Below are 26,148 nucleotides of genomic sequence, written 5' to 3'. Positions count from 1 at the left end.
TTACCGCCATGCGGCATTTGGAATAGTCAACGTCGATCCATGGTATGTGACAGAATTAATTGAGGGTAGGAACGTTTCAGAAGTGGGAGGGGCAAGGCAACCGAAACTTTGCCGCCCTGGAAACTTATTTTGACGCCAAAAATGACGCTAAACTTAATATCTAATTTTCCTCTTTTTTTAATTTTATGTGCATTTAAGGTGTAAGCTTACACTAAAAAAGGATAGAGCTTACTCAAAATTTTAAGTACAATTTTATAAAATAGCTACATTTATTAAAATTGAAGGCGTAGCGCAGATGGTCAAATTACCAGGAGTATTTACTTTTCTCCTACAGGGCTAATTTGGGCTTCTTTAAACTATTTTTATCCTTTTACGCGTCAAATTGAGGTTTTGAATAAACCCAAACGTGGGGGAGGGGGGGGGTAGAATAGTTTAACCCTCCCAATAAAATGATTGCAGGAGAAATGCTCCCCACTAAACAGTTCCTCTCCCCTTGAAGCTTACCGTGGATGCTTAAAAATGAAACCCGTTTTAAATTAACAATTTTAATAATTTTCCAACGCTTCAATGACCTTACATAAATTCACGCACTCGGCATTAAACTGATTCAATTTCAGTTACGTTTCAAGAGATGCCGTTGCGAAATAAGTAATAGATGGCAGCAGTGGATGTAAAAGATATCGCTCGCGCCACGACGGTGGTGTATTTAAGAGCGTTGGCCCACTTCAAATTTTACGGTTAAAGTCTTTAGTAAATGACAACACGTAAATTTAAGTACCAGATAAAGAAAGTTATAATAAAAATAATAGGCTCGTATATAATCATTGTAAAACCTCATTTTCCGAGCGCGAATATAAAATTCATCGTTAATTCGGTGGCCAAAAGCAACAGCGCTATTTTTACGATTTTAAATACTCTCTGGTCGGCGGAGAGATGTTGAGAAGGAGCTTTATAAAAGTTTACTTGTTACAAATATTTTGTGTTCTTTTTCCACCTGACAAGCCTCATAAATTCAAGCGCGCTACTTTTACCGACAGAGGGCGCCGAAAGAAACGGACTTTTCTCATCTCTCTGTTGAAATATGGAAATAGACGGCGGGGAAGTTCCGAATTCAAGCCAGCCGAGAGAGAGAAAGAAAATGGGAAAGAAGCGAGAGGAAGGAAGAATATTTCATTGTATCATAGTTAAAAGCGAGCGCCGCTCCCGGAGAAACAAAAAGGATGTGGAGGGCCCGCCAGAAGCAGTAGGCTTTAATCTTTAATTAAAAGCGGGCCACGGGAAGCAGAACGGACCTGACCGTCTACGACTAGCGACGGTAACAACGCCGGAGACGATAGACTCTAAGGGACTAAAGAGAAAAAGCGGCGAATCTAGGAAGCTCCTAAATCTTGTAAACTCTGACGTGTTTCCGAGAATACAACACCCCTAAAACAGTAATTTACGTTCGCAGCGAGCTCAGCGTATAACTCCAAATTTAACGCGGAATAGGGAAGGACTCTTTTTCTCTTAGTAGTAAATTCCTTTTTGGAACCCCCGAAACGGAAGAAAAAACCCCGAAAGGTTTGAACCCAGCCGCGTGCGTGAGACAAAGAGTTTATACCGGGCATTTTCACTCAACCCTTTTCGCGTCCAACGGTGAAAGTTGAATCTAAGAGCGTTCGCGCGCCTTATTGCGTTTCGCGAGGGGGTTCGGGTGGACTTGGAGCCTACTATGGGAGGATGACTCGAGTGCCTATACATTTTTAACGTGACGACGGACTGCGAAATTAAAAGTATCATTCTCTTCCGAGAGAAGCTTTTCGTCGACACTTTAATACGGATTCCGACGGCCAAGTTGCTTTTTTTAGTGGCCTACTCTCTACCAGAAGAAATAAATTCGAGGCTGTATACTGCTTCCAAAAGGATAAGGGTCAAGTAGGTGCTTAGTGAAAAATACAGCCAAGTATTAGGGTCAAGCTACTATCGAAATAAACGCAAGAATTAATAATAAAACCGATAAATTGTATTCAAATTGGAAATACATATTAATAATACTATAAGTGTATAATGTTGTTACAAGAGTGAGACACTTCCTACTTTTCGCAAAAGTTTTACTGAGAAGTGGGGTAGTGGAGTGGTTAGCACTTCGGTTTCCCCTTCCATTAAAACTTGTTGAGGTTAACGGTAATATAGTTAGTGTAGGGAGCTGTTGCCTCGCGTGGCATGCAGGGCTTGCCACCACCCTCCTACGCATTGTAACCCGGCCACCTGAAATAAAGGCTTTAAAAGTCGCTCGATGACTTAGGCCTAGGGTGGTGCCTTGGGTATTAGCCTATCTGAGTATTATTTTATTTTATTACTTTCGCCCAGGGTTTAAAAAAACCCGTTTTTTTTTAAATACCCAGCCCAGTGGGTTTTTTAGGGTTTTTTCGGGTTTTATTGGGTATTTATGGGTTTTTTATTTTAAAAATATTAAATATATTATGTTTATTAAATTATTATTGTTTATTAAATATATTGTTTATTAAATATATTGTTTCTTGAAAATTATATTTTCAAGAATCAATTTAATTTTACAATTTTACATGTGAAAAGGCAATGAAACTTGTGAAAGTCTTTAGATATTTCCGCGCTGAACCAAAACACTGGTAATAGGCTAATAGTCTAATATAGTAGTAGCACTATCTGTAGCTTTGGCCATGGTCGCCATTTTGGTCGCAAATATTTTATCTATAGGAAAGAGCATGGGTGACGTACTAGGACGTCACAGTGCCATTACTCTATACAGATTTAGATATGAGGTTGTTTAGATAATAAAAGTAATAAAAATCTTACTGTTAGTAAGTTAGTCTTTTTAAGTTCTTAACAAGTTGTAAGAATATTTTTAAATTTCTAAAATAATAAACATCTAAAAATTTTCCACTCGTGTTTTTTAAAATTCAAAACTTTGAATGTGGATTTTTTAAGTGGGTTTTTAAGTGGGTTATTTTAAGTGGGTAATACCCAAAAAACCCATGGGTTTTTTGGGCTGGGTTTTTTAATTCGAACCCTGCTTTCGCCTCGCAACGCGGAAAGAGGTGATTTATTTGAAATAATGAAGCCGAAATAAAACCTACATCAAATTTAAAGGGGAACGGTCAAGATTTAACCAGTTAGATGGCCCTATAGCCCGTTAAAAACTAAAATTTATGGCGAAAACCGCGTAAAAATACATGTATATTAAGTGGTTAATTTTTAATAAAATAAAGAAAAGCGCGCGTCCGCCGCGACACCTGGTGAGAAATCGGTGAAACAGAAAAACAACATAGAAACGCGCCGTACAATTTATGCTGTTAAAAAAACAATTAAAAATCTAATATTGGCCAATTTTTTTAGTATGTAAAATTTAATTTTTTGTTGTTATTACCCTTGCTTTTATTTTTTATTTTTGTTTATTTAGTTATTGTTTCATGTTAAGGTCTGATAAAGTATCGCATGTAAGGGCTATAAGTCGCTCGATGACTTGGCCCTTAATTTATAATTTTGTACTTCCTAATGTATATTGCAAAATAAATGAATTGAATTGACGCAAAAAATTTGTTTTGCACGTGCGGCGCGTTCCAGTTATACGAGACCTAAGCCTAAATTGCGCGATTTTAAAAGTTAGGATAGTTCGCAAATCGCTCCCTAAGGGACTGCTGGCGCTGGCGATACACCTTAAGATGGTGGCGAAAATTAAAACCAAAATACTTTTTTTAGGCCAAAAACTATTTTTTCAAGACAAAATAATTAAGGTACGTGTAAGTATATTGAACGTCTTGTTGAGCTTTTGATATGCTAATAAGGCGATATTTGGAAAAGCTTGGCCGTTCCCCTTTAAGGCAATTTCACTGTTTCCTCGAATTAAGTTCTTCTTAACTGCATTACCATATTCTCTACTTTGATTTTTCGAAATATATGGCACAGGGTGAAAACTCGGAACAACTCCTTCCGCGTTGAGTTTGCAAGTTATCTCCCAACTGGTTTAAGGGGTTTTCTTCCGTGCTCTTCGGTTTCCCCTTCCATAAACACTTGTTGAGGTTAACGGTAATAGTTAGTGTAGGGAGCTATTGGATCGCGTGGCATGAAGAGCTTTCCACCACCCTCTTGTGCATTGTAACTCGGCTTTCAAAGTCGCTTGATGACTTAGGCCTAAGATGGTGCCTTGAGTATTAGCCTAGCTGATTATTAATATTATTATAGCTATTCGCGAGACAGACAGCATTACGGGCTTCGTCGCCGTTTTGCGTCCGTTTTCTCCCGCGTCACACGTAGCCTTTGACAGCGCCTCGCTAGGGGGAGATTTTCTTCTTGTGATGACGTCACTCCGTTACTATTTCTCAGTAAAATATTCCCCGAAGTGACAAACTTATGGAAGAATATTATAGACTTATGATAATACCCAACGAACCACCCAAGCCTAAGTTAACTAGTGACTTTTGAAGCCATTAATGTAGGTTGCCGGGTTACAATGCGTAGGAGGGTGGTGGCAAGCCTTTCATTCCACGCGAGCCAACAGCTCCCTACACTTATTACTATTACCGTTAAGTTCAGCAAGTATTTATGGAAAGAGGAAACCGAAGAGCTCGAGGGAAAACCCCTCTAACCACACTCTAAGATATTACCATAATTGAACAGTAATATTTCTGTAAAATTTGCAGTTATATGAACGTTTCTAATATCGCTGTAAAATCAACGGTTAAACTATAGTTTTTTATTTAACGGAAAGTTGATTCTTAAATTAACGGTTAAACCACATTTCGTAGTTTTGACCGTTAAATCAACGGTGAAAATACAAGATGTTTTTCGACGGTAATACAACACTAAATAAAAATGTAAAATGTAAAATAGATTAATTGAATCAAAATTAACGGTTTAAATCAGGAAATTCGACGGCTCTCTTAAAAACATTATTTGGTTTACCATTTTTCTTAACCGAATATTTATATAAAAGTGATTAATAATGAAAAATATATAACTTAATAAAAATATATATATTTTTTATCTTAATAGAGGTTTAATTTTAATTACAGAGTACGCAAGAATTGTTTTATGTTTAAGAATTGGAATGCAATATCATTAGAGGTCGGGGATGGTTAACTTTTATTCAATAGATAAAGCTATCAAAATTATTCGTAAAACTTTTTGATCAAGTAATTTATATTTCTGTATTATACGATTAATTTTTTGATAAAAAGCTCTAATTTTACGAATAATACATGTTTTTTAATCATTTTCCGAAATATTAACTGGTAAATTTCTTTGTTTACATTTTTCCCCCGAACAAAATCAATTTAATCATGGATAATGATTAACCGTCACCGACCTCTAAATATCATGTTAGGGATGTTTTTAGTTTACCTCAAATAAACGAAAAGAGACTTAAAACGGTTTTAAAATTCACAATTTATTTATTTAAAAAAATCCTACATTTCGGAGGAACTGACAGTATAATGGTAAAACTTTGGGACGAAAAAACATTTATGCGCTTTATACATATAGTGGCTACTGTTCTATAGCCGCGAGAGTTTTTTCCCGAAGGCGAGTCGACCGTCGAAGGGTTATAGGAGCAACGGGCTCGATATCTTCGTTCGCGCGCGAGGCTACGAAAACCTAAAAGTTACGCATTAGAAAGTGGATAATTTAAATCGAAATTTTTTTGCGAGAGAGCAGAAACAGGAATTTTGATTTTACGAGTTGTAGGAGAGCGTATGATCACTGTACAATTTAATGTTATTTTACCGTAAAATCAACATTTGATAGACCGTTTATTTTTAGTAGTAATTCATTCATTTTTAAATGTATTGTTGTCGTAAATTTTGTTTTAATATAGCTATGAATTTTAATGACCAATTGTACATTTTACTTTACGGTCAAATTACTGTCAGTATGTGGAAAATATATCCCAATTTTACATTTTCCAGATGGCGCTGCGGACAGATTTTAAGGGCGATTCCATTCATGGCAGCGGGGGACTATGCTAATACACATAATTCTTGATTATTTCTACGCATTTTCGATATATGTCATTAGCTAGATTTTTAAGAACATGTCAATCAATTTGGAAAGACAAATTATTCATTGAAAAGTTAAGTAGAGAATAAAATTGCTAATTTTTATTCGTATTAAAACTTCATAGTATTCCTACAAGGCTCCAAAGAAAGCGAATGAAATTGCGAAATAAAGTTAATAGTATTCGTAATGAGGGCGACGTCGGCGTTTATGTTACCCGGGGAAAGCCGTCCGTGTCCGCTGAATTCTAAATATACGTCGTCTTATTTTTGTGATTTTCGTGTAGAGCTAGACGGACGCCTAATTGTCTCTTCTAACACCAACAGGGTCTCTAAAAGCTGCGCAATTTTCTAATATATAACTTTACAATCTGACGAAAGTGGCGGGCTGGGATCAATTCCCCTAATTAATTACGAGTGAAATTTTAATATAATTTAGAGAGACTCGGTCTCTCTCGGGATCGAATCAAGTCTGCACTACATCATTGACGGCTTCCTCAAAATGACATACTCGACAATCACGACTGGGAGATAGGACAATATAAGCCCTATATAAAATACGCCCCTTTTAATATTTCGTATTAAATGAACGGAGAAGAAAAAATATATTTATTAAATATCGTAATCATCCGAACTCTCTTCCGAAGATACGATCCGGAAAGGAAAACCCGAGACAGTTCATTGCTAGCCGCGTCACTCCTTATAGTTTTAATTACGAAACGGCGTCTCGCATCTTGATCAGGAGGAGGAGGAGGATGAAGAGATGGAGGAGGAGGAGGCTGAGGAGATGGAGGGATACCGGGAGACGATACGGAGAGATATTCTTGGGCGAGGAATACGTATCATCATTGAGGAAGGATAAATGTCTGAAAACAAGATCTCTACTAAATCACGGATCAAACTTATCTCCCTTCTCCTACGGCACATCCCTCGTCATCCACGAGCCCCGCGACGAAGCCGCTATTAAAGGGAACGCTTAAGCGAGGGATGATTTCAAAACACGGAAAAGGGGGTGCTCGGCCAGAGATGGATTTAGGCCGTGATGGAATGGATTTATAACATCGCGGTACGCCGCTGTAGGTCGCCCTCGTCTAGACTCGACACCGGTTCGACTATAAACCCCGGAAAACTTGTAAAACTTAAAAGGGCCGAGCCGCGGTATAGGCAAAGTCAACGGACCGACCAAAACCCCGTTTCGCCCGTCGTATACGCGTCCTGAGAACTCTGTTGGCGTTGGCAGTTGATGAGCGTTGAAATTTAATTAATGCCGAAACTCGAATAAGCGAAAAGAGCTCGAGGAGAAGTTAAAGGCGGCGGCGGTGGCGGATACCCGAATGGAAGGAAAAGATTGAACCTTCGGAGGATTTGACGTAAGAGGGCCGTAACGCGCCCACCCTCGATCTATCGAGAGCTCGCGCGCTTCGCGTAACTCGTTATAAGGAATGGGAGTTTTCGAAGAAGGCTTCCTCCGCGAAGGCCGCCGGCCAAATACGCTACATTGACGCGACAGACTTTACCTTTCTCCCGGCCATAAATACAACTACCAGGAAATAGGCAACTAAAACCGTTGTACGTCGGGTTTTAATCCAGCGATAAGATTTTCGTATTACGAATCGGTTCGGCCGCGCGTTATAACAAGACCCGCTTCAAATTGGCTTTGTTTTATAGAGATGGGAAAAGTACCGTATTCGGCCTTTTATAAATTCAAATATTTATCTCCGCGCGCCACTAGAATTTATATAGCTAGTGATTGAAGGGTCTAAAGTCCCCCAAATTCTTTTAGATTTTGCGGGTAGAGAAGCCTTAATAAAGCCGCGTTTTGGACCATTAGCGTCGACGACACGTTAAAGGGGGGCTTAAAGGCGTAAAATCCTCATCGAACCCGCTCTTATATTGAAGGTTTATCGGAATTCGGTGGATTTCAAAGGAATACTTCACCAAAAAAAAACTTTTTTCTTAAATAGATGTTTCAATAAAATAATCCGCGATTTTTTTGCCTCCAGCTTTCGCGAGCGTGCAGCCAGAAATTTGGCAAAAGGAAAAAGAAACCATAGACCACGCATTAGCACGACGGGGATGTCATTGAAGCACTTATGGTGCATTCTGTATCTCACTTTAGCCACGGTTTAGAATTTGACTATATTAATATAATTTTAACCAAAATATCATATCAAATCATTTAGAGCTTAGTAATTTCGATGTTATTCACATTCGACATTATTCCAATTTGAAAACATCGTTGACCACGCCCTTCTGTATCGATTTATTTCCAATGGTAATCAAAGACTTTCCAGGGTAATCAGATTCGAGCTTAGTAAATTAGTATAATCTAGGACCCCGAGTTGTTAGGGGCACCATTTTGTCCATGCACTTTGGGGTTAGAAAACATAACATTATAACATTTATGATTTGGTGTTAGGTCTTGAGGGGTTTCAAAATGGGTCCCAAAAATAGCATTGCGCCTATGGGCTTTCAATAGCTATAAGCGACCCCCGGTTAAAACTACTATACTGTAGCGGAATGTTTACAATAACGGCAACAAAAACTGTTCCAAAAAATACCGCTTTATCAAACCCAATAAACGTTCTTTTAACCCAATTACCAAACAATCGAGGAAATGTCCGCGGTTTCGCAATCGGAAACCAACGAAAAAACCCCTTACCGGAAAAGTGGAACTTCTCTCATCCGCATCACCCCCTCCATCCACATCACCCCCTCCACCCCCCTCATCCTTTCAAATTCATCCGAAAAACCCACAAAACCAAAAAGTTATCGAAACTGTCCGCTCGGAAGATGAAAACCAATAACGAGAAATTGAAAATAATTTTTCCCAATAAGCGAGCCACCCTTAATGAAAGACTACCACCAAAATCCCACACCTCGGCTGAAGGGTGCAAAAATAAACTCTCGAATCAAAACTCTTTTCTCCACCAGGGGAGCCTCCTCCTAGGCACCCCCATCATCCGTATGGGACAAAAACAAAACCTTTACAAAAGAGGGCATAACAAATTGAGAAAGAGACCAATTTTGGTCCGGTCCTAAATACCCTGTCAATTCAACCCCACCCTATCCCGCGTTTATGATTTTCTATTTTAACTCCCTCCTTTAAAAATCGTACAAAAAGGAGCAAAATTTCGACATTATTGTGGAGAAAAGACGTATAAAAATCGATACAAAATTCAATTCAATTTAGAGAGAGAAAAATCAGGAAAAAATATAGAACAGAGCTAAAGAGGAAAAGGCTGCCGCTTATGACGTCGGAATTAATATCAGTTTTTCTTTTTCCGCCGGTTCAATACCAACAAAACTTACTCTAGCAAATCGGTAGGGTCAATAGGGGGAGCTATGTTTGGAATCACCCCCGGAAAAAAATAAATAAAAATAGTATAGGAATGGCCGGCGCTGTAACCTCATAATAGGAAGAGGTAAAAAAGTGGGCTTAGACCAAAGTGAAGCTACGCTAGAAAAAAGAGCAAAGCTTTTTCAAATGGCTCCAGCGAATTCTATGATTCATTTTAGTTCCTCTCCATCGATAACTCGAACCCTCGCGCCCCCTACTGACAAGGAACCTAACCTAACGTTAAAGGTTCATACCGAGGATGAGGTACAGTTGGCCAATATCCAATGGAGCGAATAATTTATAGGGAAGTGCCAGATCACGTCGGAGTTTGGTCCGGGGCAATCGTTTTGGCAAGGGCGCGAAGCTTATTTCGTATTTAGAGCTTAACCGAAAGGAAAAATCTCGGTGTTGAATGAGCGAGTCAGCCTCGCTTGACGGACGATTTATGTATTACTCCGACTGCCGCCTCCTTTACCCTTTACTGTTAACTACCATTGACTTTTTACGCGGGATGGGGGCTGGAAAAGGCTGTACGGGCAAAGCGGGAACGACGTCTGCTTTGATGGATTCTGATGAAGTTTGAGCACATACATTACGGCCACTACCGTTTTTCCATATACAGGCGCTACAGCTTCGCTATTTCATTCTCGATATCGCCGAAACATGTTCCTATCTTCAGACACCCAGCAACCCTCCCAGCAACCCACCCAGCAACCCAGTAGACGAGAAAAGAGTTTCTCACTACAACCATCCGTTTAAAAAAATCAAAAAGCTATAACCTCTCTTCGATTAGCTCAAAAAGGGGGGAAGGTCTTACGTCAAAGAGGGGAAATGGGGTTTGAATTTGAAAAAAAAAAACCCCGTGACGTTTCTAGGTCTAATATGTTTCCGGGTGTGTAGGGGTAAAATTGGCAAAATAAGTTTTCAATAATTGGAAAAATTATTTTCGTCGCGCCCGTTGATATGATAAATATCGCCGTCGCTTCTAAGAACAATAATGCATCTTATCATCTTATGACGTCGAAAAATATAAATAATGGGCACTCACTCTCTTCAATGGCTGGCCTCTTCTTATACGGTAAATCTGGAAAGAAAAGGAAAGAAATATATTATAAACTAAAAGCCAATCTGTTGAAATATTGAAAGAATTGATTTAAGTGATTATGTGTGAATAGGGGTAAATGCTATGTAGTGCCGCATAGAAAGACATAGCGTTTAACCGCATAATGGTTGTGGTTTCTAAAAATTCGATTATTTTTCTCAGAATTGTTTCACTTTTAAATTGAAATTAAATTAAAACTAAATTTTGTGAATTATGATAATTTAACCTAATCTAAGTTAGGACCTTCTCATAAAGATTTTTTTACCATAGACTTATGATTTTCAAAGTACCACCAATATCAAAATCTAAAACGTAACACCGATTATGTACTTAGAATACCTCAGACGCTTTTAAGCACCTCAAGAATTCTGTTCAACTATCACTACGATCATCTTAGTCGGGGCTTAGGCGACAGTTAGGTTAGTTCATTAAATTTTTAAAGTTTAGAAATGAAAAGGATTCCAATGAAAAAACCTCAGCCATACGCGGCTTACTGGTTATTTTTACTTAACACAATGGTTAATTACCATTACTTAAACTTTTAAAGAACCAATTTCAAAAATAAGAGGTCTAAAATTTACTAAGCCTAATCATTTAACCGACAACAACGGCGCCATTTTGTGAACGTTCCAGCTTTTCTACGAAACTACGTCGGAAATCGACTTCAGCGACGCCAAGTTTGTCCACATTGAACTAAAATTACCGGTGATTTTCCTATTCCCAGTATTAACTTGTGCTTTTTAAAAGCAAAATCTTGTAGAAGGAGGCTGTATGTACTTTACTGCTTTTGGTAAATTGATATATTATATCCCTTGGCTTTTTATAGATACTTATGTGCTTTCATTTTTTGGAAGTATGTAGTGGGTTACGGCTAATGATTATCGCCACAGCGTGGACAAGTCCACGGTTCAAGGATCATTAGCCGTCTTGCAGATGCCATCAAACTCAGATACATTTACTTTTCATCTACCTAGGAAAAACTACGAAAAATATATCTCCGTTTCTTCAAGAAATCTAACTCTCAATATTCGTTTGCTTGCTCGTTCAAATCAAGTCTTAAATCAATTGAGGAGGCAAGAAATTAGTAATTTTTAAGATTTATATCAATTGATTTTATGTGATTTGTCAGACCTCCGCCGTTTAAATTTAATTATTTTGTTCCGTAATCCTTATTTGATTTAAAATAGCCGTTTAATTCAGAATTTCCAAAAATTTACATTATTTGTTAATTCCTTGATTTATCAATTTACTTCGTAATGTTTTCATGAAAAAACCTTTTTCAAAAACCAAATGGTTTGGTTAATTTTTGTCAAAGTAATTGCCTATTTTTTAAAAGGAACCGGACAGACACTTTCAGCCTTTCATAGATAAAATTACAAAATATAATTTTACATTTCTGTTGAATTCTCAAGAAAATGTCTTTGAAATCACAAATATTTTCATCGTGGAGGGGACAAAATTAACAGAACAGATGTCATTTTGGTCGCAGTAAGCCAGGTTACTGGTTGCAAAAGTAGATTATTAGATTCCCCTTTGCCATAGTAGTCTATTAGATTTATTCTGCTTTGCCATAGTAGTCTTTTAGATTCCCTTTAATAAATAATAATCTAGTAGATTCCCGTTACCATGGTTATCTATTAGATTCCCGTTGCCATAGTAGTCTAGTAAATTCCCCTTGGCCATGGTAATTTATAAGATTCCCATTTGCCATAATAGTCTAGTAGATTCCCCTTTGCCATGGTAATCTATTAGATTCAATTTTGCCATAGTAGTCTATTACATTCAATTTTGCCATAGTAGTCTATTACATTCCCCTTTGCCATAATAGTCTATTAGATTCACCTTGGCCAGAGTAGTCTTTTAGATTCCTTTTTGCCATGGTTATCTATTAGATTCCAGTTGCCATAGTAGTCTAGTAGATTATAGTTGCCATGGTTATCTATTAGATTCCCCTTTTCCATAGTTATCTATTAGATTCCCGTTGTCATAGTTGTCTATTAGATTCCCGTTGTCATAGTTATCTATTAGATTCCCGTTGTCATATTAGTCATTAAGATTCCAGTTTCCATGGTAATCTTATAGACTCCCCTTTGCCGTAGTAGTCTAATAGACTGAGTTAGACTCCCCTTTGCCGTAATAGTCTATTAGATTCCCGTTGCCATAATTGTCTAGTAGAAAATGTGATGAAGATAAATTACAAAAGATGGGGTCACGCCAATAGAAACCATAGAGGTCGGTAACGGTTAATCATTATCCATGTTTAAATTGTTTTTTTTCGGGAAAAAATGTAAACAAAGAAATTTACCGGTTAATATTTCAGTAAATGATTAATAAACATGTATTAATCGTCAAATTTGAGCTTTTTATCGAAAGAAACGTCGTTTTTCCGATTAATTTTACAAATTTATCAAAAAATTAATCGGATAATACAGAAATATAAATTACTTGATCAAAACGTTTTACGAATAATTTTGAGAGCTTTATCTATTGAATAATAGTTAACCATCCCCGACCTCTAAGAAACCAAATCACGAAGAGCTTAACTAGTCCTAACGTACAACGTACGGGAAAAGTAATTGTTCAGTTACGTGAACAACATACCCGTCCACGAAACAAAAACTTACTGACCCTAAAGGTATAACGTAGAAAAACATTTCTGGAAGGAAAAAAATAATAATGAAGAGACGGCGCCGGGCGTCCAAAAGTTGCAATTTTTAAACTATCATTATTCATGGCTAAGTTAGTGGCGCGGAGTATACATAGCGACTAAAAAGGTGAGTTCCCGTCTTGTCAAAAAGGAACTCCGTCTCTCTTAACCTTAGAGCGACCATCGGACACTAAAGTCAAAGACGGCAGATAATGGAAAGTCTACTGACTCGTGAGGGACGCGAGGGTGACGCGATACAGAGTGGCCCGCGTTGGTAGACTAAGAGAGTTTTCTCTTTTTTTGCCGATCCATTCTTCTTCTTCTCGATATTTTTCTCGGGGGTTCGAACCGACGTTGTGTATGTGTCAGAGAAGAGAAAGAGAGAGTGGAGAAGCGACTCCATTGATCGGGGAACATCGGTCAAGCTCGTGACAACTTCGGGAACTGATCACCTGTTAAAGCTCCGTTGCTAAAACTTCTTCGACGCGCTCGAAGGGCGGGAAAAAAACAGCCGAAAGACTTCCCCAATCCCGACGAAGGAGCGGCGACGAAAAAAACTTTAACATCAAAAACCGATAAAGACATTGGGATAAAGATGTCATAGAGTTTTCACCCCTGGGCTTCACTCTTCTCCGGCGAGCGACGACGACTGAATCGCCATGGACCGGAGCAAAAAACTCTTCTAAAAACCATATCTCTCTGGGGTATACGTGGAGAAATCAGTTTTACATTATCGACCATTTAAAACTACCGGAAAGGACTACAACCAAAGAAATCTCCTTAAAACAAATGGCTCGGACTATCTTGGTTCGTCGGGGGAACGCGTCAGTCCAACTACGACAAGTACAAATCTCGAAGCAAAACGCCACAGTAAAGGGAAAAACCCATACAAAGAGGAAGAAATTCCAAAGTCGATTATGTTGGAAATCTGCGGGGAATTGTATGTTTTTTCTGGATGGTACACCGCTCGCGGTACCATAGATATGTGGGTATTATCCTCCCTCGCTTGTCTCGAGTACACGGCAACTTGGCGAATCCATAACGCGTCCCTACAGCTTTCAAACACGCGTTGAGTCCCGATATACGAGTTAGGGTAAGGAGGTTACCAAATTGCAATGTCCGTGCGCGGTCTCAACGATTGGTACGCGGACCATCGGTCTCCGTCATGGGCAGGCCGGAATAGCCGCCAAAAAGAAGATAGAAAGGGAGAGTGGTGGAAGAGTATAAACGGTCAAGAGGACATTGGCGTCGACCGAAAAACAACGATGGTAATAAATCGAACTTGGTCAGCGGCGGGTTAAGCAAAGCAGAATGAACGCGCTTTCCTCGTCTATTCCTCTTCCTTTTTTTTCTGCCCTACAATTTATATTTTTTATATTGACCCCCTACCCCCTCCCGCTTCTCTTTCGGCACTGCGGGAATGAATGAGCCCCTCCTTAAGTCCCTTACCAAACGTTGCTCAATTATCCCCTTTGGTCAGTTGCGGACAGAAGTCTTCGTTCCCATCCTATCCTTCTTTCACCCGCAGAATCCCCTCCTCATCTTTTGGAAATACCAGTTTTATTCCGCTTTCCTAACCCCCCGGTCCTAACCCCCCCGCTGGTCTCATCCATCGGGGCAAATGGGTTCCGCATCATCCGCCAAAACTATTTGCTTCTTAGAAAAGAGACAGAAATAAGGATGAAGAGACGGGGAGGTTGGAGAGGGTGAGACCCGAAATCCGGAAGGGTTAACATCTGGGTGCAAGCATCCATAACTTATTGATTAGTGGCTCACCCTGTGAACCCCACCAACTACTAACGTATACGGCGGGCTTAAGAAATTGGACTAGATCCGTCTTATTAAAACGATATAAAGGTTTCAAAGGTTCCCTATTTTCATATGCCAAACGTAGCTAATTAGTTAGTTCCGTTTCGCAGTATCCAAAAAGGAAAACCTAGTTTTATCTACTTAAGATGCTTTATAAAATGCCTACAAACTCGTACGAAATTGCCCTTTATTCGCGACCAATATAATTTGTATGATATCATATCGTATCCAGTAGAGAAGCTAAGCAGAGCACCCAAGAAGTTTGAACAACAACGCCGGGAGTCACGTGAACTTTTTAGACGTTTTAGTTTCCCGTTTGTACTTCGAAATCGAATATTTTTTTCGAGCTTACGTGACACGTCGTAATATATTTACAAATACTGATAATTATAATTTTCCTACTCAACGAATCAAGACAGAGTTATGATAAGATATTATTTATCCAGCAGCGTACTGTATACTTGTTAAAAAGCGTAAATTCTTGTTTGAATCGAAATACGACTAGTCTTTCTACAATTAAGACGAATTTGACGAAATAAATGCGAGTATATAAAGAGTTACATTCCCCGGGCTCACGAAGAAACAAATAATTATACTTCGACAACACTCATATCCATACGTAACGCCTGTTTTAGTATTGTTCAAACGAGCGTCTTTAATTTTTCGTGTGCCCTAGGTTAGCGAAAGTTGTGCAATTTGTTAAAATTCGATTGCAAACGTACTTGATTGCGTTAGCCGGCCAACTGAAACCACGCTTAACCGATTTAAAAGAATGTTTCTTCTCGAACTTCGAAGTACTCTCAACGTTGTTTGGTAAAGATTCTAGAGCACTTAACCTCTCTATTTGTTATTTGGACTAACGTCATATATACCAAAACGCAAAATTATCAATCGGAAAAACCTACAAGGATTTCTAGTTTTATTCAGAATAGTTTCTGAAAACAACAAGTTGCATATTCTGCATAGATATTAATTTCGTCTTTCGGGTTGTAAAGTACATAATCACGATAAATTACAAACGGAAATTAACAGAAATCACCAAGAGACTATATTTCAAATCTATGATTATTTTGCCATAATGCTGATCTTTAAAACGTTAAAATCTAATTTATTCAACCCATTCTCTTTGAGTGTTCACCCTAAGTATAATTAACGTAATACCAGTGCCGTCTTTCCCATTGGCCAAAAAGGGCACTGCCCTAGGTCCCCAAGATTCTGGAGGGCCCCATTTTTCAAATTGGGAAATTTTAATAAAAAAAAATGATTTTAACATTGCTCGAAAGTCCTATACTTCGTATTTCGTCGCGTCTATAACCAGGGTAAATCTAAACCGAATAAAGACTTTTGGTTGTTAGTATTTTTAAATTCAGAAGAAGCTTCTTCGTTAGTAACCTTTAGTAGGTTAAGTGAAACTATTTGAACCGATAGTTGTAGATTAGAGTGACGATGGACTTCGCGCTGGAGGTTAGAAACTTGGGTGGAGTTACGGGGGATCGCCCATAGCTTTGTTCAGGGGCCTCCGAGGGCCCTGCGTACTACCCAAACACTGCAAGTAGAGTTCCCTCGTACGTCCCTAAAACGTAATTCAATCTTCTATAAAGCTATTATTCAATTTAATAAATTGGCTCTTCCAGCCAATATTTCTATATTCAACTTTAAATCTTTGGCATGGTACTTTGTTACAAAAGGTCGCGCTAATATGCATTTGTTATCATATAATATTTCTTTAGCTTCTAAATTTTGATTGTTCTCTCTTGATTGTATAAGTCCTTATAATATAATCAGCAGGCCTAAAAGTCACTGTTAGACTTGGCCTCCCTAAACTATGTAACATCCCATGTTTTTTTTTAATAAATCAATATATTATTATGAAAAACAAGTGGGAAATTAACAGAAAAAATCGAGAGAATGTGGAAAATTAACAGACATCACCGAGATAATGTGGAAAATTAACAGAAATCACCGAGATAATGTGCGAAATTCACAGAAATCACCGAGAGAATGTGGAAAATTAACAGAAATCACCGAGATAATGTGCGAAATTCACAGAAATCACTGAGATAATGTGGAAAATTAACAGAAATCACCGAGATAATGTGCGAAATTCACAGAAATCACCGAGATGTGGGAAATTAACAGAAATCACCGAGATAATGTGGGAAATCAACAGAAATCACCGAGAGAATGTGGAAAATTAACAGAAATCACCGAGATAATGTGCGAAATTCACAGAAATCACTGAGAGAATGTGGAAAATTAACAGAAATCACCGAGATAATGCGCGAAATTAACAGAAATCACCGAGATAATGTAGGAAATCAACAGAAATCACCGAGAGAATGTGGAAAATTAACAGAAATCACCGAGATAATGTGCGAAATTCAGAGAAAACAACGAGATGTGGGAAATTAACAGAAATCACCGAGATAATGTGGGAAATCAACAGAAATCAACGAGAGAATGTGGAAAATTAACAGAAATCACCGAGATAATGTGCGAAATTCACAGAAATCACTGAGAGAATGTGGAAAATTAACAGAAATCACCGAGATAATGCGCGAAATTAACAGAAATCACCGAGATAATGTGCGAAATTCACAGAAATCACTGAGATAATGTGGAAAATTAACAGAAATCACCGAGATAATGCGCGAAATTAACAGAAATCACCGAGATAATGTAGGAAATCAACAGAAATCACCGAGATAATGTAGGAAATCAACAGAAATCACCGAGAGAATGTGGAAAATTAACAGAAATCACCGAGATAATGTGCGAAATTCAGAGAAAACAACGAGATGTGGGAAATTAACAGAAATCACCGAGATAATGTGGGAAATCAACAGAAATCACCGAGAGAATGTGGAAAATTAACAGAAATCACCGAGATAATGTGCGAAATTCACAGAAATCACTGAGATAATGTGGAAAATTAACAGAAATCACCGAGATAATGCGCGAAATTAACAGAAATCACCGAGATAATGTAGGAAATCAACAGAAATCACCGAGAGAATGTGGAAAATTAACAGAAATCACCGAGATAATGTGCGAAATTCAGAGAAAACAACGAGATGTGGGAAATTAACAGAAATCACCGAGATAATGTGGGAAATCAACAGAAATCACCGAGAGAATGTGGAAAATTAACAGAAATCACCGAGATAATGTGCGAAATTCACAGAAATCACTGAGAGAATGTGGAAAATTAACAGAAATCACCGAGATGTGGGAAATTAACAGAAATCACCGAGATAATGTGGGAAATCAACAGAAATCACCGAGAGAATGTGGAAAATTAACAGAAATCACCGAGATAATGTGCGAAATTCACAGAAATCACTGAGAGAATGTGGAAAATTAACAGAAATCACCGAGATAATGTGCGAAATTCACAGAAATCACCGAGATAATGTGGGAAATCAACAGAAATCACCGAGAGAATGTGGAAAATTCCCGGAAATCAACAAAAAGTTGTGAGAAATTAGAGGAAATTAAAATATTTTTTTAAAGGCATAGTGAAATAATGTTTCCTCGAAGACAAGACACTTTCTGAAAGAGGACACGACCACTTACCCCTGTAAATATTTCCGTCTTCAATCAATAAACACACCCTCATCGCTTCGAAAACGCAATCTGCACCAAGTAGACACGAGCCACAAAAAAGTCTATTAAAAGAAGTTAGGCGAGGTATAAACTCGCTAAAAACAATCTGGGAGTTATGATGGGTAAAAAATTGGAAAACGCGCCTAGAGAGGTAGTCACCTCCCCCCCCCCCCTCCATGGCCAACCTGCTATTTTTTGGCTTTAAAAACCAGCGAGAAATGAATAGAAAAAGGTGCGGAAGTGGAGGAAAAATATTACGAAATAACGTCGCCGAAAAAAAGAGGAATTTTGTTTAGACGCAATAGCGCCCTGAGCCAAACGATGGTTGCGCGCTCGTAGAGTGTCGCAAATTCTGAACGTCGCATCTTTCCGTAGGCTTCGTATCGAAGCCCGTAAGGAAGAATCCGTTACGACGTTACGATGGACGCCAGTGGGTATACCAACAACTTTCCTTTAAGAACGAATATAATGGCGGAAAAAATCTCGTCAGGAGAAACTAACGGGATATAATGGCGAGACGAGAAGACAGGAGCGAACAAAATATATATCTTTTTTTCATAACCAGCACTTCCTCCTCGCGTACGTAGCGAGAGGGAAAGGGAGGATGTGGAAACCAGAAGCCGAAGGGGATGACGGGAAGGCTTTATTCCACTAGACCAATCAACGTCTCCGTCAGACGCCCCAATATTAGCCCAAGGATAGTGGCGCGATGCGGAATATAGATTAGACTGCCACCTCCACCTTTATCGCGTAACATCTTTTGGCAATCACGACCACCAGATATCCAGTCACGATATCAAGTTCGATATAAAGGCGCATCAGTGTGAGATACATTCAGTCGCGCTGATATCAAAATCTATTCCAAACAAATTTATATCGTATATGACGGGGCAAATGCATTCAATTAATATTTTCTGCTCCGAAGTCCACTCGAATCTGTTGTTATAATTTTAGAGGTCAAATGACCTACGCCATGGCTCCCACCTTACAATTTGGTCGCTTTTTGTCGTTTGTCAAATAGTGGTGCAGCGGTGAATCCAGGGACATGTGGGAAAAACTGGTAAAAACCGGAAAATCTGGTAAAAACTGGAAAAAGTGAAAAACACTCTTTTCGTGCTAAATGAATCATTGATATATCTATTAAGTGACTAATTTGGTCATTGCAAATAGGAGAGATGAAAAAAGGCCAGAAGAAGAGTGAATAGAATAGAAGAATATACTGCTTTTATTATTTATTTTTTATTGAATTTTGCCACTAGAGGCGGAAAAAACCATGGTAGTACGATTTTCCACACGGTTTTTAACAGGAAAACAATAGGTGGAAAAAACCGCGGAAAAATCTAGTTTTTTTCCACCCGGTTTTTTCCACCCTTGGCAAAATTGTGCCAACCCTGGGTGAATCCAACGATGACGTTGCGAAAATTATTTTGAAACTTAAGAAATTGTACAAATTAATTCAACTAATAAACTTTGGGTGAGATTGGCTAGTTACAACTTTGTAAAACACGTTTACAGACGCAAACTACATTTAGTTTAAGAGCCAGTTTAGTTCGGTTTCAATGCCAGTTTTGACCACCGACGATAATTCTTGGTTCACACGTACGATAATAAACTTTGGGTGAAATTGGCTTCTTGAACAACTATAGTTACAAATTTGAAAAACACGTTTATAGACGCAAACTATAGCCACGGTCACACTATAGCTTAAAAGCCAGTTTAGGTCGGTTTCAATGCCAGTTTTGACCGCCGACGATAATTCTTGGTTCACACGTGAGAAATCGCTTCACCCCGGTTCACTTATAACCAAGGCTTAACGTCATTTCAAATTATGACCAGAATTTAAAAAATACTAAAATGTATCCCAAAACAATTAGTTTATCATGTTTACTATACATACAGTAATATTATTGGACATTATTTAGAATTTTATTCCCATTATTTTTGAAAATATATGAACAATTTTACTTCCCCGCCTTGTCGTTTTGAAAGTGATTCTACGCGAACCGACTTGGACGAGTTGCTTCCCGAACCAACACGAAGCGATTTCTCACGCTGGTTTGGAAATCTAGTTATCTAAAACCAAGCGATTTTATGGGCAAGTCGGATACTTGCCATTATTTTGTTCGGGATTATGGGATTTCGTAGAGATTTTGGCGATTTTATCATTACTTTTTGAAATGATTTTGGGATTTCAATGTTAATTTACCATAGCGAGAGTTATAAGATTTTGCGATTTTAGACAAAGTGTACGGGATTTTGGTAAATGTCCGACCCCTCGCGCTAGAGCCAACGTTTGGGAAACTCGTCGTAGCTGTATTACGCAGACTGTTGAGCCTACACGTTTTCCCTACGCGTTTTAAAGCTGGGGCTTAAGTTGTCTATCAAAATAATTTTTAACTAAAAACCCAAAAATCCTATACGAATCTGCAAAAATTATTTCCTATTTCAAATTCTTGCATCGAAACAAAAAAGGTACAGCCACTATTACAAGAGCGTGTTATGTACCCGCTTTTCGATATAGCATTCGGTATCGCTATCTCGTTAAGAAGACGGTAAAAGGGTAAAGCCAGAGGATAATAGCGCGGGTCACTTCTGGGAATAACGTCGAGTGAAGGGAAAAATATTCGTGACCAAAGCGCCGCCAACGGGAGGAAAAGTACTCGCGGAAGCCAAGAAAGAAGAGAAAGTGGCGAGTAAAGAAAGCGTGTCTATCGGCAACGCTATCTTTTCCTTTGAGCACCGGTGTATTACGGAGATGAAAACCTTAAGGCGTACTGAAGGGACAATCAGAAAGAGGGTCTCTTCCTTCCAACCGAACAAAAGGGAGTTTGCGGTTTTTACGCCGGATAAGCGCAAAAAAAGGTTTTTTTTTGTGTGTATCGTACAGACCCTATTTTTACTAGTTGTTTTTATACAAGTTTTTTTTTAAATAAAGATACAGTTGACTCCTCTTTTTTAAATTGCGATAGAGTATAGGTTGTATCCGAAAAATTGTTATATACCATCGGATTGGTCTTATAGCTACGGGGGTAAAAAGTAGGTACGATTTGGTTCGAAGCAGAGTAATGACCGAACCCTGTTTTAAATTTGAATTTTTTTTCGGAATAAATGGTCTAAGATCTTTCGCTTAAAAACGGTCCGAAATTTGCGTTAGCTAGTATACGAGAACGAAAGGTGGATGATGAAGATGGTCGAAACTTGTAGAGACGTAGCTATGGAAAAGGAAATGTAAGATATCAAAATCTAAGTAAGAAATATTTTCTCAGGAGACCGAAGAGATAAAAATAAACATCAGTGGAGGAAAAGAGTAAAATAACGTTTTTTTTTCCTTCCTCGATCCCTCAGTTCATCCCGGCACGTTCGCTCGACGTGAAAATGGAAATAGTCCTATCTTCTCGAATGTTATTTGGCCACTCTAAAATTGCATCTCGCAACTTTTTTCCTTCATATATGCCGTTTTATACGAGTATCGGCGGAACGCGAACAGCTCGAATTTAGCTCGAGAAAGGGTAAAGGTTGCCCACCTTAAAAGCGTGGAGGTATGTTCTCGAGAGTGTTGGTGTTTGACTGGAATAGTCGCCAAGCGGTAATAAATATGAGCAACGGGGAGCGCGTTCGTCTACGAGATGTCTTTCGGACGTTACGAGCCATAAAGATCATCCATAGGCGCGGGATCACCGCAAATTGCTCATTGCCCGAAGATATTCCGGAGTAGGACTTACTGATTCGCCTTTCGAGGGGTTGCGTCTAAAGGACATACGGCTGGCCCTGACAATGACAAACACGGACAATTCTATCGCGGACGCAACACATATGTGCCACTGTATTTATTCTTATTCGGAGCTATCAGTTATCAAAAAACCAACCCGAATATATACGGTTTAGAGTGGAAAGCGAAGATAGTTATAATCAGCTAGGCTAATTCCTAAGGCGCAAACCAGCATAACGCGTAGAAGGGTTGTGGAAAGCCCTTCATGTCACGTGAGCCAAAAGCTCTCTAACTAACTATTACCTTATTATTATTATTATTATTTCAACCTTAATTCACGCTCGACCTTAAAGAACTCTTATTTACAGTTGTAGAATGTAGATATGAATAAGTTTCAAACACGAGCCAAGAAAATTAACTCAAATAAATCTTTTTTTTAAACTGTCTCAATCCCATATTCATCCTTTTAACAGATCTAATTAAAGCACGGAATAACCTGATTTAAGACACAAATTTGCAGATTAATAAAGTAAATGGTTTATCAACCAAAAAAGTCTGAAATATTTTGTAATCCAGAGACTTGGTTGAGTCTATAATTGCTAGAATTATCAGCTTGAGTTTAAGATTTATTTTAAGCTGCATTATAGATACTTTTTTTAGCTTACATTTAAGTAGAATATATTTATTCTTTTCTTAATCTAAGATGATAATAGGAGATTTGTTTTAATCATAGTTGCAGTAGAAGAAATCGGAGATATATTAGTCTCAATCTCATCTGAAAATTGGAGATTTGATTTGAAGTTACTATTGGCCCAATCAAAATTTCATTTACACAAAAATTAGTTTTAGAGCATCAAAATAACAATTTCAGTGATAGATTAGGGTTTTGATGGAATTACGGGTATTATAGGAGAGCTGCTGATATCACTAAAACTAATGAAACTAGCACGCTATATATGTTAGCTGTAAATTGCAATTTATAGTAAAATTATTATCAGCTATTGCATTTTGACCGATATAAATCAGGCCTTTTGAAGGCCATATAATAATTACAATAAAGAACTAATTTCGGTAAAAAAAAATCTTGCTACATCATTTTACAATGAGACTAAAAATAAGATGTTGAATCTCTGTTGCAACTATTGGGTCGGGCGAGTATAAATGAGACTTGTAAACCTTATTCGGTATTTAAACTTCGTACTTCTATAAACGTTAAATATTTATTTAATACCTTACTTCAGAGCTCTTCTAAGGCTTAAATAAGGATTTTTCAACTTGCGAATATTTTTATTAAAACACATTTTAAGCTTTAAATTTAAACCTTCTTTAAGAACTTTTCAAATCTTAGATGAAAAGGAGATTAGCATCCATATTTGCTCTTTATTTCAGTCCATTTTAAAACTTATTAAGGACTTAAATAACTCGAAATGTATGGTAGAAATAAAGGCATTTTTAAGATATTAAAAAGACTTCTGTGGGTTATATATTTGGTCTGCAAATATTTTACACGCGAAAGTTTTGTTTCAGTCTTAAATGTGTTATATTTTGATTTTTGATATATCTGTTTATTTCAGTACAATCTAAGACTTAATCCTTAATTATCATATAGTTCTACTCAACGCGAAAGGAGTTTTTCCAAGTTTTCACCCAGCGCTACAAACTAGGATCGAACCCGGCTCCTCTTGTTGCGAGGCGAAAGCGCTAACCACTCCACAAGAAGAGCAATAGGAAAAACAACCCATGACCTTCAACAATTGAAGGGCAACTACGTTTCGTTAGCGATTAATATCTGCCGCTGTACGTCAGATAGAGTTCTAAACATCAACGCATCTCAACGTTTTCCAGACATCATTACCATTAGAAGCCCGCGAGCTTACCAATGAATCGCTATAGAGCAAGTACAGATATACACAGAGAGAGAGAGTGTCTATACGCGTGTAAAGCGAACTACAACTGGCGGCGGTAAACTCCCATTCTCCCGTTTACACTAACCAGCTGCATAATAAGGCATCGAGCGAAAACGCGTAATTTGCGAATAACTTCTCCAATCAAGGAGAATCCGAACAAGGCGCTTTCTCGATAAATATAAAAGATAAAAAGAAGCCAAAAAAAAAAGAGGGGAATAAGGAGGTCTGCGCTAAATTAACGAAGACGCGGTTGTCGGGGTGACTAGGGCCTAATGTAAAAAGAGCTTGTCCAGGCCCGAGCGGATTGACTGCGCTATTCTCATTACGCTAAAGTAAAACAAAAAACCGCAAATTTCTCCGGACGGGCCTTTAACTCTTAACCCAGCGCCAGGCAACGAAGACTTCGATGGTCATCAGCCGCCGAAAAATTACCCAAGGCGAAGATGGAATAAAGAACGGCAATGCTGCCAGACACAATCTGAATTCTACTTCATATTCCGTTAAAAATAGCCCAAAATTAAAACCGAGTTTTAAATAATAAAACTAATTTGTTCATTTTGTATGTAGAATGAAATTAATATTATTTTTCGAATCAGGGAACTATATACACTTGGAATGCCTAAGGAAGATTTTTACGACCGTGATGAAGCTAGTAGAAATGGGCGTGTCTTAAAGCGGGAAAACTCACGAGAAAACCTCTCGCGCCTCGCTACCCTCATTCGACGAAAACTCGTCATTAAGCCTAGTCATGCTTATTATATTATTAGCTTACCTGATTATCTCTTTTATAACCATACAAATACCTGGAATTAGGTATCACTACACTTCTTTCGCGAAGAACGTTATAATTACTTCAAAATATTAAGTACGATAACAAATTGAGGGTTTTAAATCCATTATTTTATAAGCCTATTTGTTACCATGACGACGCATTCTTTTTGCGTCAAACCTCGAGCCAATGAATTCGAAATGTCGTGTTACGTCTTACACTTGACGTAGTTAAGCCCCGCCTTTTTCTCGACGCGCTTTCGTATCACTGTCCCAATGGAACCTTAGACATTCCAAGTGTATACCTCTATAATTTCCTATTTACACTTATAGGAGATTTATAAGAGATTTAAAAGCTTAAAATAGCGAGAATTTCCCGCCGAATATTTCCTTAAAGTAGCCCAACGTGGCGGATAACCGTTTCGACGGGTAACGCGGTCCAAGAAGAAGCTGCAGTTCTAAGAAGGCGTCATTCGACGCATCCTCTCTTCTAACGAGAAGAGAGTGAAACTTCAATTAGACTAAGTGGAGATGCGCCCCTTAATAACACACTGACTGCAGCCTGGAACCAAAGCAAAGCCCACCTCCGCCGCCGCGTCAATTTCCGGTGTTAAAGTCTCCGCGTATAAGCCTCCCTTTATCCCGCCCTTCCGGCTCGCTAACAACTTAAACAGTTCCTTCAGTTCCACGCTCGATTCGATCGAAGTAACGCGAGTACCGTCCCATCGTCGAATCGACGCAAACTGTACCTCGTTCTCAGCCTATTCGGGAACTATCGAGCCGAACCGTATTAATACCCTAGTCCTTATACGTATATAAGGAAATGGCTAAATTAGCCAATAACCCTAGTTTTCATTACGCATAATGCCCTCTCGTTTATTACGGCTAATAGGCGACTGGGAGCTTGCTAGATACGGATAGACTAACTTACGGCGGAGAGCACCTTGCCGCTCGGAATGAGAGAGAGAATAACTGTAGTGCGGGAAAGACAGCCGCCAGGAGAAGAGGAGCTTTGGATTCGGCTTCTAGTCTGACAAATATTATTCCTTATTAAGGAAATAGACCTAGAGGGCCACTCTCTTCCAAAAAGAAGGAAAAGTGAAATTAATTTAAAATATTAGACGTGCCGTAAAATAGGGAGTCTTTGAGGGGTGGAAGGCTTTACATTTAAAGGCGGGTGATAATATATTCAACGCCTAAAATACCGCGTGATTCGCCGGAAGACTTATTGGAATTCTTAGCTTACTCGGAG

At 38.4% G+C, this 26,148-nt stretch overlaps 1 protein-coding gene across 1 annotated transcript in view; it reads right to left on the bottom strand.

Moving 5' to 3' along the window:
- LOC149941331 (agrin-like) overlaps positions 1-10,426 on the bottom strand; it is a 213,099-nt gene extending 202,673 nt beyond the window's left edge. Inside the window, exon 1 of the mRNA XM_090179880.1 lies at positions 10,397-10,426. The gene's annotated coding sequence lies outside the window, so the exon portion shown is untranslated. The remainder of the gene's footprint in view (positions 1-10,396) is intronic.
- Positions 10,427-26,148: the final 15,722 nt, after the last annotated feature.

Source organism: Leiobunum rupestre, chromosome 6, assembly GCF_980474605.1.
Source record: "Leiobunum rupestre chromosome 6, qqLeiRupe1.1.hap1, whole genome shotgun sequence".
Taxonomy (NCBI): Eukaryota; Metazoa; Arthropoda; class Arachnida; order Opiliones; family Sclerosomatidae; genus Leiobunum; species Leiobunum rupestre.
The sequence above is the reverse complement of the archived record's forward strand: the minus strand, read 5'-3'. Positions and strand labels throughout refer to the sequence as shown.